The 13645-nt window shown below is 45.9% G+C and overlaps 1 protein-coding gene across 2 annotated transcripts in view; it reads right to left on the bottom strand.

The window, feature by feature from the left end:
* The window catches only part of PIK3CB (phosphatidylinositol-4,5-bisphosphate 3-kinase catalytic subunit beta), a 115401-nt gene extending 102001 nt beyond the window's left edge, over positions 1 to 13400 (bottom strand). The window contains exon 1 of one of the 2 annotated variants that reach the window (XM_075507406.1): positions 13296 to 13400. The gene's annotated coding sequence lies outside the window, so the exon portion shown is untranslated. Of the gene's footprint in view, positions 1 to 4591; positions 4681 to 13295 lie in introns of those variants that run through there. The other variant, XM_075507405.1, reaches the window with a different exon arrangement.
* Between the last annotated feature and the right edge of the window lie 245 nt (positions 13401 to 13645).

Below are 13645 nucleotides of genomic sequence, written 5' to 3'. Positions count from 1 at the left end.
AGATAAAGATATTTACTATTAATAAAAATAACGCTGTGGGGGGCACGACTTTTTTTTTCTTCCCTACAGATAATCACAAGTAGGTCTCTATTTAGACTGTCAGAAGGCTAACTTTTCTCACACATAGACTTCAGTGGATATAATAGATAGGTATTCACATTATTATGTTACTTTCTCATGAATTTATGTTTTATTGCTCCATTTTCAAAAGCCATTGAACCCACCAGACACTTTAGTAGTCAATATAGTAGGGTACCGCACAGCACACACATGCTTGGAAATGACGTGAATACGTGCAATGGAGGCAGTAGAATGAGTAGGATTACATAGCTGGTCTTTCATTTCAACCTGGATACTAGTTCCAGCAAGAAACTAATATTTATTCACCAAAACAAACATCCATCAAAGCCACAAAAGCAATTTAATGCTTACACGTATCCTGACAATATTGTGTCAGAGCTGTGAGTTACCCGACAAAGGAGACTGTAGGTAGATCAGAAGCGCAAGCTGGTCCAAAATGTACATATCTTCTTCACCAACATTACGTCCATTCTCAGTCTGGCCTCTGTGATTCAGGCTGCTACACTCAAAAGTAAATACATAGGAACAATTGAAAACAAATTTTCCTCCTGGCCATATTGGTGAGGGAAGGTGTTTAACCAAAGGAGAAGACAAAAATTATCCTGTGATTTAACAGACATGTTCTTCCTCTTAAGATGGATTGGTAAGACACCGAATTTAATGTAAGGTAACTTTGCAACGTTGAGATAACATCATGATGTTTTGCTTTCCGTAAGACAAAATGAAAGCCCTGGTTTTGGTCACTACATTAAGTAAGGGGGGAAATTGTATTTTAAATAAAAAGCTATCCTAAATTCCTGGCACATTACAAGGTTTAGGTCAGCTCTAAAATGAATTTGTGTCAGCTGGAAGAGGTCATCTATGTGAAAGATTAATAATAATGAAAACCAACCTCTTTAAAAAGTAGAAGTAATGCTTGTTGAATTTATCATCACCTGCAAGACTGGTTATGTTAATAATCCTTTACATTATGCCAAGTAGACTGAAAATAATTAATAGTTCACAAACAACCTTCCCACAGAAGCTTCAGTGCCAATGTTGTTTTGACTGATTACAATTAATAAAAAAATATAATCCCAAATATTCAGGCCTTGAACACAAATTCCTTATATCTGAGAAATTTCCATGAAAAATAATAATAAACCTATCTCTCACAGCATTACCTTGTCATGGGTAATTGAATTCCTGGATCACAGTGGGGAATTCTGGTCTCACTGTTCACAACTCTCTAATAAAGTCCATTCTGTTAATGAAATGGAGAAGCTGATTCGATGTATACACGCAGGAGTTCCACCACTGAGCTCTGCTGAGCCACCACAAATGCTCAGGAGTCAGAGGGTGAGAACCAGGGTACTGTGATGCCTTCAAAATAAATCAGAGCTTAGCTGACTGTGATATTTAGAGGGTGCTCATTAAATCCTGAAGGCTATCCATCTCACCGCACAAGCTCTTTCCTCCTCTTGTCTGAAGTAGCTGTGAAACAATGGTCAATTGGTAACACGTCTCAAGCCAGCAATAAGGAACGTCTGCAAGGACACAGGACTGTGAGAGAGGATGAAGAGGAAGAGAAGGAAATGGAGAATAAAGCAAAAGATGGAAGTGAGGAAGGTCAGAAGGTTGTTTATACATTTACAATCTCTCTAAAATAAAGTCACACCCCAGAGACATGCAGGTGGCAAACTGATCTCATTAGAAAAACCACAATGGTTCAGAGACAAGGTTCATTTTTGCCAAGGATCCTGTTTCCAGCACTGCTCATAACCAGATGTTGCAGAGGAAGGTTCCCAGCCACACTGTCTGACAGACTTAAATGTGATTCCTGCAGGACAGGCCAGAAAAGTTTTGCTAAAATTCACCACCAAGTTAGAGAAATATTACGCAAGGCAGAAAATAAGATCCACTATTTGGAACATGGCATTCACAGTCATAAAGTTTAGAACCTGCTCATGACATTTTTCCCTGAAAACAGCACTTGGTACAGCACACAGCATCCCAGCAGAACTCCCAGGTCCTAAAAACTTTCATATATGCCTCAAAAGCATGGAAAATAAACCTAGCTACTCGCTGCTCTGTTAGCCTAGGAACTAGGCAACTAGTGTACAAACAGTACAAAATTCACCAAGGCATGAAAGGGACTAGTATTACCACATACACCACACAGGCTTTTGGAGTGAAGCATAAAGATTTATACAGGCCACCTACTCTCAGGGAAGAAAGTGCCACACCAGGATGACGTGGCAGTCAGGGTTTCACTCATGGATGCTGTCGAGGCGAGAAACAGACAAGATCGACTGCATTCATTTCTCATCCCTCCATTAATATTGGATCTTAATAACTGCTGCCCAGGGCTGCTCAAAAAACTCCCTTAATGATGTTTTTCTACTGAAAATTGTGGCTTTCTCCAGGGAAAAAAAAAAGCTTTCCACTAAAAGTACTCACTTTGTCTAATATTTTATTCCTAAAAAACACAAGATCTTTTGATTTTCAACAAAAACTTGGTTTTGAAGCAGTGGCTCACTGGAGCTGTGGTTCAGTAGCCCTGGACGCACCCACCAGAGCACACCTCCTAGTAGGCAGTGTGAGATCACCCAAAGGGGAGATGATGACACAGCTGGGGAGATACAGCCCAGCTAGGGAAGCCAGTCTCCAGTTGAGTCAAAGCTGTCAATCAAAAGTATTCAAAACTTAAAAAAAAAATATACTGCAAGTGTTGGCAAAAGTAATATGCTTTGCTTTAAAATTTTCTGCAAAAGAATATATTTGGTGATCAGGTCTGTTCCTCACTATTTCTGGGGACCCTTGAAGCTGCCACTGCTAAAGACAGAGTTAATTACACCAGGACACGGGAGGCACCAACAATAGGAGCCGTAGCCCAGCACTGCCAGACTCTTCCCATGCTTGGGAATTGCAAGTAGTTAGCTGTTCCTCCTCCATTTCTTCCGCTCCTCAAGCATCTCAGCTCCAGTACCTGTCCACTCTTATTGCCAAAAGGCACTAAGCTCACCAGGGAATGTTGTGCATCACCCTGACAACGTCAAAGATTAACTCACTGATCTTTGTGTTTAATGTACAAAAACTATTACTGGAACATTACGTTCAAACGTTTAATATAGATTCTGACCCGAGGGCAATGGATAGCCCATAGTGCCTCAGTAGTTTTCTGAGCTCTCTTACAGGATGTAATATCTGCAAGAAGTAAACCAAAGTGCACGTATGCGTATACAATCAAGGCCCCGCTCTTACCAGACCCCTCCCAATCTGCTCATGCTTTAACAGGCCATTGACTCAAGTAGCCTCCCGCATGTTACAATTGCTAGTAAAATACAATAGCCTGAAACTGCAAATACCTCTGGTCTACCAAGAATCCAATCTGAGGGACAAACTCGCTGATAATTCTGAGACCAGCTCTTACGATGAGACACTGATTGTCTCAGTGCTCCAAGTGAGCAGCTTAATTGGAATAGAAAAACAGGGTGAGTAATCGCAGCTGAGGGAAACACCCTGCTACAGAAGACAGGCAACATTAATGCCATCATTAAAAAAAATTGAGGTTACCATTCAGGACAGCACACGTGGAAAACATTTAAGGAAAAAAAGATGAAATGTTGTTTAATTGGTGAATTCTTCCCATTAACACCCTAAACGGTTTGACACATGCCGGCAGGCAGGAGGTGTTAGCCTCAGACACGCTGCCAGCCACACTTCCACACTCCCGGCAGCTGCCAGACCTTCCTGGGGTTTGAAGGTTTCCCTACTGGAGGCCCTGTTCCCATTGCTTTCTGGTAAATTAGCCTCTGTAGTCACAGCTCCTTGGCGGTTTTAATTCCTTTTTCCTTTTTTTTTTTTTTTCCTTTTTTCTCTGGTTTCTTTTTGATGCAGCAGCATCTGATCTTTCTCAATCTCAACCCCTCTTCTCATCCCCTCCCCCCCGAAAATGGGAAGAGACCCCACAAGCACCCTCCAGGGAGGGGGGATTCACGCCCTGGGGATGCACCACCGCGAAGGGCTGGGAAGCAGCTCAACCAGCACCCACTGAAGTGGGACAGAGGAGCTTCTCACAAAACGAAAAAGGCCCAGGCGCCAGCGAGAGGAAGGGGACCACACCAGAGTCCACACAGCCAGGAGCCAGGAAGGAGCCGGCTGTTAGTAAGTTAGTGCAGGGCGGGGCAGGGAGGAGATCAGCTCTCCCACCGCAGAAGCCGGTGCCCGGCCGGCCGCTGCCTCGGCAGAGGACCAGGCTGCCCTGGTCCCTCAGCCCGGGCTCTTCCTCAGCGTCTCAGCGCGGAGCAGCGCCGTTCCCCGATCCTCTGCCGAGGAGTGCTCAGTAGCAAAGTCCAACCCCCCTCCCGCCCTGCCAGCAGACAGAACCCAGCCGGGAAGGAAAGCCGCCCGCCGCGCCCCGGCACTCACAGCCCGGCTGGCTCCGGGACGGGCGAGCGGCCGCCCCGGGGCTCTCAGTCCTGGGAAGGTAAAAAGTGAAATAAAGAGGAAACAAGACTCGCTGTCCTACCCGGCTGTGCTGGCGGGGACCCCGACTCCCGCCGGCTCGCACCGACAGCGCAGCCCCGGCACAGGCTGCCCGGCAGCCCGCCCCACCCCGGGGCCGACCGGCCGCCTCCGCCTCTTCCTCCTCCTCGGCCCGGCCCCGGAGCAAAGGCACGTTTAGACCTAAAGGTTATTTGACACTGGGTATCCCGGGCTGTGGCGGGGCTCCCGGCGCCCTGCTCCCCCCAAGGGCTTCGGGCCACTTCCATTTTTTTTTTTCCCCAGGCATTACCACTTTTCCGAAGCACTGCTGCCTGCCTAGAGCACCTCAGGCCAAAAGGGAGCCCGGCGGAGGCTCTGCCTGCATGCCACGGTCATACACAGCCCTGCAGGTGTTCCAGAAGGGCAAGTTACCTTCGCCCTGGGCTGGAGAGCGGGCCAGCCCCCAAAGTTTACAAGGGTGATTTTTTCAGCCATGACTTTGCACTTGGTAGTGAAATGCTAGAGTCATGCTAAACACTACCCAGCTATTCCTCGCTCTCCCCCACTTTGTCTCCTTCCCTCAGGAAAGGTAAATATTGCAATAAAATCTGCTGGTTTGTTGAGCGCCAGTCTTCAGTTCCCCCAGAGGAACTGGCTGGAAAGGACCAGGTAATACGTGACACCGATGGGGGATGCAGGGCCCAGATCTGCCACGGCCAACCAAGGGCACTGCATCCTTGCCATCTCGCACCTCCTCTTCCCAGCCAGGTCTCATGGTGGTGCATCTAGCTACCCCTCCACCTCCCAGCCAGGTCTCATGGTGGTGCATCTAGCCACCCCTCCACAGCGCCTGCCTTCCCCACAAACGTCATGTGCACCACAGGCCTCTGCCCACCACAAAATTCATGCAGGAGCCCCTTGTCAGCCCCTCAGGCTCTGACACACACCACCCTGCAGGCACCACCCTGCAGGACCAGGGGATACTCTGGCCTGCCTGAGCCAGCACAGTACTGCTGCACATTTTTAAGGCACCAGCAGAAGACAGCCACCCACAGCCGATACAGACATCTTGCTAACCTCCAGCCAGTCATCAAAACGCTGTCACTCAAAGCACTCTCCTCTGCACTTCAGTAGCATCTTGTGCCAACCTTCACCAGCAACACAGCCACCAGGTTCTGGGCCACTGCTTGGGAGATGGTGTTTTAATATGCCAAAACCTGTAACTTTGGGTGTAGTGTTCACAGATGTGCAAATCCAGTCATCACATTTGGCAACATGTGAGGTGGTAGAGCACAAAACTCTGCCACTGTGGCTGCAGGTTGTATTTGGTGGGAAGACTGGGGGTTGTCTGCTAGAAGACATGAGGCAACTGCCTCATGTCTTCTGCTCATGCCTCATGAGCTTAGAGGAGGACAGTAACCAGCCCCCATTGAAGGGGTGGCCTCAATCATGGGGACCAAAGGCAAACGGGGCTTCTAACAAAAGCCTGAATCTAAAAAATGCCCTTGCAGGAGGATTGGAACATCCCACAGGGCAAGTTGGACCTCATATTCCTGTTTTATTGGCTGTCATAAGCAGCGAGAATGGTGTTCGTCAGCAGAAGAACTCGAGGGGTTAATGGTCTCTTGTAAATTTTAGTACTTGGAGGAAGGTTTAATGAGAATTTTCAAACACACAGAGTTGAAAAATATGCTAAAAATGCAGCAACATTATATTTTTGAAGCCTGACATTCTTTTAATGCTTGGTATGGGCAATAGCTTGCAATGAACAATAGCAACTCCAAACCCTCTCCTATAGCTGTGTTGGTCACAAATAGGGGTCTGAGCAGGGCAGGAAAGCCAATGTCACAGAACAAAGGAATCCAAAGCTGCCTCCACCTGGAGCTTCCTTTTCCAGGCTCCTCTGGAGCCTGTGCTCATGGGTTTGCTTTGCAGACCTGCAGCGCCAGAGCTCTTCCCTCCCCCTGTCCCCTCGAGTGAGCAAAGCCCTCCCTCTCCACCAACAGAGAACAAAACACAGAGAACAAAACACAGCTAGCAGTAGCTTCCTTGCCATTTCTTGCAGGCGGTGGTCCCCCTCCCCTTGAACAAATAACCCTGCCTACCAGTTACATTACCATCCTGCAACATCACCCTTCCACAAGGAGAAGGGCTTTGGGGCACTCTGTACATGCAGCTTCCACCTGGAGTTGTAGAAAGAATAAAGCTAGAGTTCAGTCAAAATTGTATCTGGCATAAACCCACACCACAAGAAGACACCACCTTCCCTTGCCCACTCATTCTGCTATCGGGATCACCCCTCCCTTCCACTGTTGCAAGCTTCTTTCCCACTGGACAAATGGGACGAATGAACTAATCCAGGCTAAAACAGAGCTTTATGCTTCTTTTTCCAGTGTAATTGTGACTTCTCCTTAACAACTGCCTTCTTAAAGGAAAAAGAATATATCCTGTTGGTTTCTTTCAGCACAGAAGAGCCAGTACTCACTTCTGTACCTGGAAGTGGTTGTTTAATAATCTAAATTCAGGCACCTATCCTAACACTTACATAAATCAACAGCAGATGTGATGAAAACCCTATAAGCAGCTGAGAAGGAACAACTAGGAGAAACAATGTCAGTCAGGACCTTATGAAGTGTTTTTCCACCAGTAAGTCTCAGAGACTGCTGGTGCTTTTGAGTTTATATCTGCATCAGAATTGACAGATTTTGAGTGAGGTATCGCTCTCCATGACTGACTTTTGACAGCACTTTACCAGCAGCTTTTATGGCATCTGTAGGTTAAACCATGCTTTGCAAGGTCTCTACTTCCTTTCAACACCCCAGCATAAACCAGAACAATTCCACCTACTCCAAGGGAGCTAATGTGTCAACTTAAAAATCTCAGAGAACAACCAGCAGCAAAGGCACTGCTGGCTCTAATTCTCCACTGAGTGTCCCTAAGACAGTTCCTTAATCCAAATTTCCCATTTCCTCCCACAGAACATGGCTAATACCTCACTTCTTCTACCCTCCCATCAGCTCTCCCTGCACAGATGCTGCCCTCCAAGTAAGGCTGTTCCCCATGCACTGAAGACAGCCATGGTACCTAAGCATCGCCTGAAAGGATAAATATAAGCACTAAGGTACTGCAGAGACAAGTCTGACTTGCTCAGTTTCTTGCCCTTGCTATGAAGAATTTTTTTTTTAATGTTCACTAGCATAGTAGGATTTTTCAGCCTGCAGACAGCTAGTCTGCCCAGCCTAACTTACATACTCCTGACCACAGTTTCATCTCACCTAGTTGTCACTTATCAGAGTATTTAGCATTCTTCAGATCCTGACAATCCATGCCTCTCCCTCACCACCTCCCAGGATCTTTTGTATTCTTGTCACTATCTAGTGCTGCCTTTTATTCTTCCTGCTTTTTCTTTTTACTGTTGTCTCATTACACACCTTGAGGAGGGCGAGTTTCCTGGAAGAAGGCTTACGGAAAAAGATCTTGCCTCACTCTCTGAGTAAGCAGTGGAGCCAGGAGCTATTTACATATTTGCTGATAAGCAGTGAGAATGTCCTGATGGTCCTGTAAAGTCCGCAGGAATTGGCTTTGTGTTGTTACATATTTCTTGCTTGTCTATGCTTGCCCAATTCTAATCAAGTAACAGTATTAAACATACTTTTACATATTGTTATAACATTATTTGGAGGAAAAAGCAGTATTGTACTCTTGAATTTAGCCATTAAAGAGATGATATTGCCGATACTTAGTATTTAAAAATCATGCAAATTACTTTAAAAGTATGACTTTTTCATATTAATTATCAGCTAATTTCTGCCTGAACTATTAGATTACAGCTGCATCTCATTTCTAAGGTCTTTCTCATGCAACCATTAGGGCAAAAATTATACTTTATAATGTATTATTAATTTAAATTCTTTACTTTTTTACAAGGACTATAATTGGGGTTTTAGTGTTTTTGTTTAAGGTTGACATTTTCTTTTATTAACGTAACTTTAAAGATCTGGAATCTTACAAGAAAACCCAAAGCCAGAAAACACCCCCCTCACATATACACACAGCAGAAGATACGCTAAGAGTAGTGTCTGGCAATACCACCGAGAGCTCTTACTCCCCTGGCACAGAGTAACTATGTGAGTGGGTAGTGGGAGCACTCAGGATTTTGCTTTCACTGGGGGAAGAGCAGAAGGCAGCCAAAACCGACCGTTCACATAAAGCAGCAGCACAGGAGCAATCCCCAGGTAGTAAGCAGCCCTGTAGGAAGTGTTAAGAGTAAACCATGAGCCGATCTAGGCCAAGCAGAGGGAAGGAGGCGGCAGGCTGAGAGGCAGACCTGCCCGCTGCTCCCCAGGGCCTGCTCGGTTTGCAGTCCCTTCTCATAGTCACAAGTGCTGGGCAGGGAAACGCAGGGGAAAACTGGCACGTTACTCCTAAACATTTCCCTTTCAGTAAGTGATGCTTGCATGTTATGAACGCAGCAGATTTCTCAGTGTTTCTTGCTCTACAACAAAGAAGTATGAAAAGTAAGACTAGGCTATGAGATGACTTACTACTAGTGTGGAGAACCATTTGCTGTCAGCAACATGCACAACCACTTCTGAAAACACAGCTAAAACTCTCTGAGGCAGATCCTGAGATTTTAACTGTTTTTACTCCGACCATATTCAAATCAGCCTGCGCTGACAACAAACAAAACCAAAACTAAGCCAAGCCACAGTCTCGGGAGAAGACGCAAGCAGCCGTGAGAAGAGAGCACGCTAACTGCCTCAGCAGCGGCTGCCGGCTGCTTTCAGGGATTGGGTTATTGCTCTGGTGGGAACGGTCTTGTTCCTGATAATTTCATTCTTTAATTTTTCATTAGATACTCAACCTATTATGACTTTCAAAGTGCCTAATTCCAAGTTTCATCTTACTAACAGCACTTATCAAGCCCTAGCACTTAGTAAATACCTCTAACACACCTGCTATCAAACTCAGTTTAGATTACAATATAAAAAATACCAATTTCTTTAACTAAAGTTGGTTGGTCACCTGTCAGTCCTTGACAGTCGCACTTATCCTGTCTCTGACATTCACCTGGTGCAGTGCCTGTTGCAAGCAGATTAAAGGAATATCTATTAATTTGTGGTTCTTCTAATTGTTAAAATCAAATCCTGCTTTGGACACATTTCCTGAATTTTGAAGAGGCTTATCTAGGCGCAGTTTGGGCACAACACTGACTTTAAAGCACTAGAGATACACCATTTGCACAAAAAACATCCACACAAAGAGCAATCAGATGCTAAGCTTCCTGCCAAGGAGCAAATTCCACCATCTCGACCCAGATGAGCCTGACACTAATACAGTACCTTGAAGATGGTAGAAGTAGAGGCCTGAAACACATGACTCCGCACGTCCATGTGCTGCCATACCGAATCTCAGTCCAAATGCTTACTTGTGAAAATCCTTCTTAACTTGGTTTTTAAACAATCGTGCTCATACATATTCTGGTAAGCTGCTAATGGAATGGTGCGAGTTCTGTGCAGTTCTACATCTGATACTTTATTCAGCTGAACATTACTGAGCTGTTCCTTCATCTTGCTGCGCCTGACTCAAGTAGTGCTGGAAAGCGACTACACAACTCCACAGAACAGGACAAGGAGGACTGAGGAAGTGGTGGGGCATCCTCTGCTACAGGGGCAGGAGACAAAGAAATAAATGAGGGAGAAAGAGATGCTGACAGAAAGACCTCGGGTATGGGTAAGTTTGCCAAAAGTGTTTCTGGGTGCTGGCACGGCTGGAAGGTGCTCACTTGCTGCCCATGCGAGAGGGAAGGGCTGGCTGAAGGAAGCCCCAGAAGCTGACCTTAATCCCCAGCATCAATCACTCCAGCTGCTCCCTGCCAACGGTATCTGGAGTGAGAGCCCCAAGGCTGGGGTAGCCCAGCTGCCCACTTGGAGACTGTGGGGGACAGGCAGCAGGGCTGACAGATGCACGAAAGGCACATGAACTGTGTGGCTCCTAGACAGGTTGCAAGTGCTGTGGAATGTAACATTTCAGTGCACTAGGTACTGCACAAGCGTATCATAATCACCCCGTACCACGGACCTCGCAGTCTGAGAGGAAGCATTGTGCTCACAGCGCCATTAACAGCCTTGACCTTAAAATCGTCCTGAAAGCAGGGCTGCAGAGGAACGAAGCTGCAGAACATTTGCAAGTAGTTGCATTCAAGCAGAAAGACAACCCTCCGGCACGTCCGACACAGGATCGCCTACCACTGCACAATTCTGCCGCGCGCCGTGCAGCCAAGCGCGGTACCTCTGGGAGGGCAGCTCACACGGGGCTGTCTGGCGCAGCAGCTCACCTCTTCATGACCCTGAGGCTCAGCCAAGCAGCACTGTGAATTTGACAACGCGCTGCACTTGGACTGCAGAAAGAGTCAGCCGGCTTACTCACCTGTGAGCTTTCTGTGTGCAGCGCCCAGACTGTTCCATGATCCACATTTTCTTGATGCAAAATGGCATTCATACTGACGGATGCTAACAAGATGTTTCTCTGTGAAAAAGCAAGGATGTTTACGGGGTTTACTTTAAGACAATAATTGTCTGCAAAGTCACTGTAATGCTTTCTAGAGTCCCTGGGATATCTTTATATTTGTTCATTACAAGGTCTACCAACTGCCACAAAATAGCAAGGGCTGTAATAACAGCATTACACATTAAGGATGGCTTTAATTGCATACACAATATCTATGCTTTAATTACGTATACAATATCTATGCAAATGCCAGATAGCATCTTCTGCATGAAAGGCAGGGTTGGTTTGTTTGCTTCTTATCCTCACAGTATGGAATCTTATTGCTTCTTATGATGCAATATTCATTTGGTTAGACTTAATTTAATTACTTTGGTTGGTAATTAAATTAACCTTGCTTAAATTAAAACAAAACCCAGTACCATCACGAAGTATTTCTGTCATGGCGGCTCCTAAAATATCTCCATCAGGACTAGATCGCTATTGTTCAAGAGGCTTTAAAAAGTACACAAGAAAAGCAGGGCCATACCCCATCTGCCTTACAATGCAAGGAAGCCACTGCTGAATGGCAGGTGTCTGGCATCTCTGGAAATGAAGTACAGGTGTCTGTTTGGCACCAAAAAAAAAATTTTTCTCAATCAGATATTAGTTTGAAAACCTTGGCCTGAGTGTCATGCCCAACATTACACCATAACTCACAAAAGCAGCTTTCGTTTCACAGCTTTTCTTTAGCTATTTCAGCCTGTTTGGTTAAAACCTCAAGCACTGGAGAGTAAGTTCATAGTGATGATACTCCCATGTAACCCAAGTCACCAAGAGGTAAAGTAGCTTGACCAAGGTAGTGGCTAACTCAGTGGTTTACCCTTAACTGTACTGCTGTCATAATTGTGCTATGTACTTGGGCTCCTGTTTGAGTAGGAGTAAACAGATCAGGCCCTTGCTGAGTCACTGGCACAGTCAGAAGAACTGCAACATCCCACCACTGACAGAGATGCTTAAGGCACAGTACACAAAGGAATGGGAGTCTTTAACTTTTCTACAGGAGCAGCTTCCCCTAATGTGGTCTGGCCAACCAGGCTGGACTGTGGTTTGAAGCAAAAAGCAAGCATTAACTTCAGGTTAACACAGCAGTCATGGAATAAAACTGTTTGCTTGATTATGACTATTCCAGAATATCACGTGTAAGGTACAATGTTACATGCACGCTGAAGAAACAGAACCAACCCCACAGATTGCCAGGACAAAGGTTACCAACACAACTTCAGCTTAGTCCAGTACTCTACACGCCATGCTGCAGTCTTGATTCCGTATTTCTCCTGCATGAATTTATCAGTGAAGCTCGAGCCCAGACTCTCCCTTGCAGCTCTCAGGAAGAGATTGATCCCGGACTCTCTCTTCCAGCTGAACGACAAGGGAAGCATTCAGCATGGGCCAGGACAACACATACCCGGCAGTGAGTTACACAAGCATTGGTGAGACAGCACTGGAATGTCAGCAAACAGGATCTTTGGGTCTAGCCCCAGCTCTGGAGGCAGAGAGCAGCCTAAGTTGTTGTAAACAAGAGGCCCAATCACACCAGCAGGTAGATTTGTTTTGAAAGGTGATATGGCAAAGCAGATGAACCTTGCTGCTTTAGAAGCCACGGCTCTATTCCTAGCTCTGTACACAGCCTGATTGCTGGCAGTTTATCTGCAAAATAGGTGAACGACTGTTGCCTCCCTACAGGAAGGATAACTGGCTTTTAGGAGTGTATATGCTAACAGGGGCAGTGGAGCATGTGGGATTAGACATCATGGACTTATGGGCAGCGGTAAACAGTGTTGTGAGCATTATCTGACTTCTCCCCCTACGCTCACTCTCCCCTTGTCATTCTGTGGGCTGGCAGGAGACCTGCCAAATGTGTCAGAGCCACATGAAATGCATGACACTTGTGAGCCCTGACCTCGTGGCCCCTAGGCTGACAGTCAAGTCTAAGACACAGACCAACCCAAAAGGAAACGATGAAGGTCCTACCCAGACCATAAAGGACTGCAGGACTGGTCCCAGTGCGTTTGTTTATTCTGCGATTTTTAAGTTGGAAAAAACCCTGTAATAACAACAAAGCTTTTTAATTCTCTGCTATGTATAGCAATTCTCTTATATGGGTGTGCTGCATGTGCTTGTTGATGTCAACGCCCTGTAACCGAGAGCCACTGCTGTCTATCACGCACAAGTCCTCATTATGTTGCATAACAAATTACCTTTGTTGCCTAACAGAATGGCACAGTAGATTTTGTTGTTGCCTTGTGTAAACTTTAGTCTTGCGAATTCCATTTTGCACTGACGCATTGCTTCTTCCTGACAAGTGCTTTATTTCTGTTGTTAAGCAGCGAGCTTCATGATACGCAGGCAGCCACAGATCCTGAAAAACAAGTTCAGAGATACATAAATACGCCACCATTATGTCTGCAAAACAATCAGCCACGTGGATCCTGATTGCTGCCATAACACTGGGCTTAGAGTTACAGCTACACATCCTGGGAGGCAGCACCACTGCGTATTCATTGCTAGCGGTCATCTGATGTTTACAGTCACAAGAAAAAACAGTAGC

Source organism: Mycteria americana, chromosome 7, assembly GCF_035582795.1.
Source record: "Mycteria americana isolate JAX WOST 10 ecotype Jacksonville Zoo and Gardens chromosome 7, USCA_MyAme_1.0, whole genome shotgun sequence".
Taxonomy (NCBI): Eukaryota; Metazoa; Chordata; class Aves; order Ciconiiformes; family Ciconiidae; genus Mycteria; species Mycteria americana.
The sequence above is the reverse complement of the archived record's forward strand: the minus strand, read 5'-3'. Positions and strand labels throughout refer to the sequence as shown.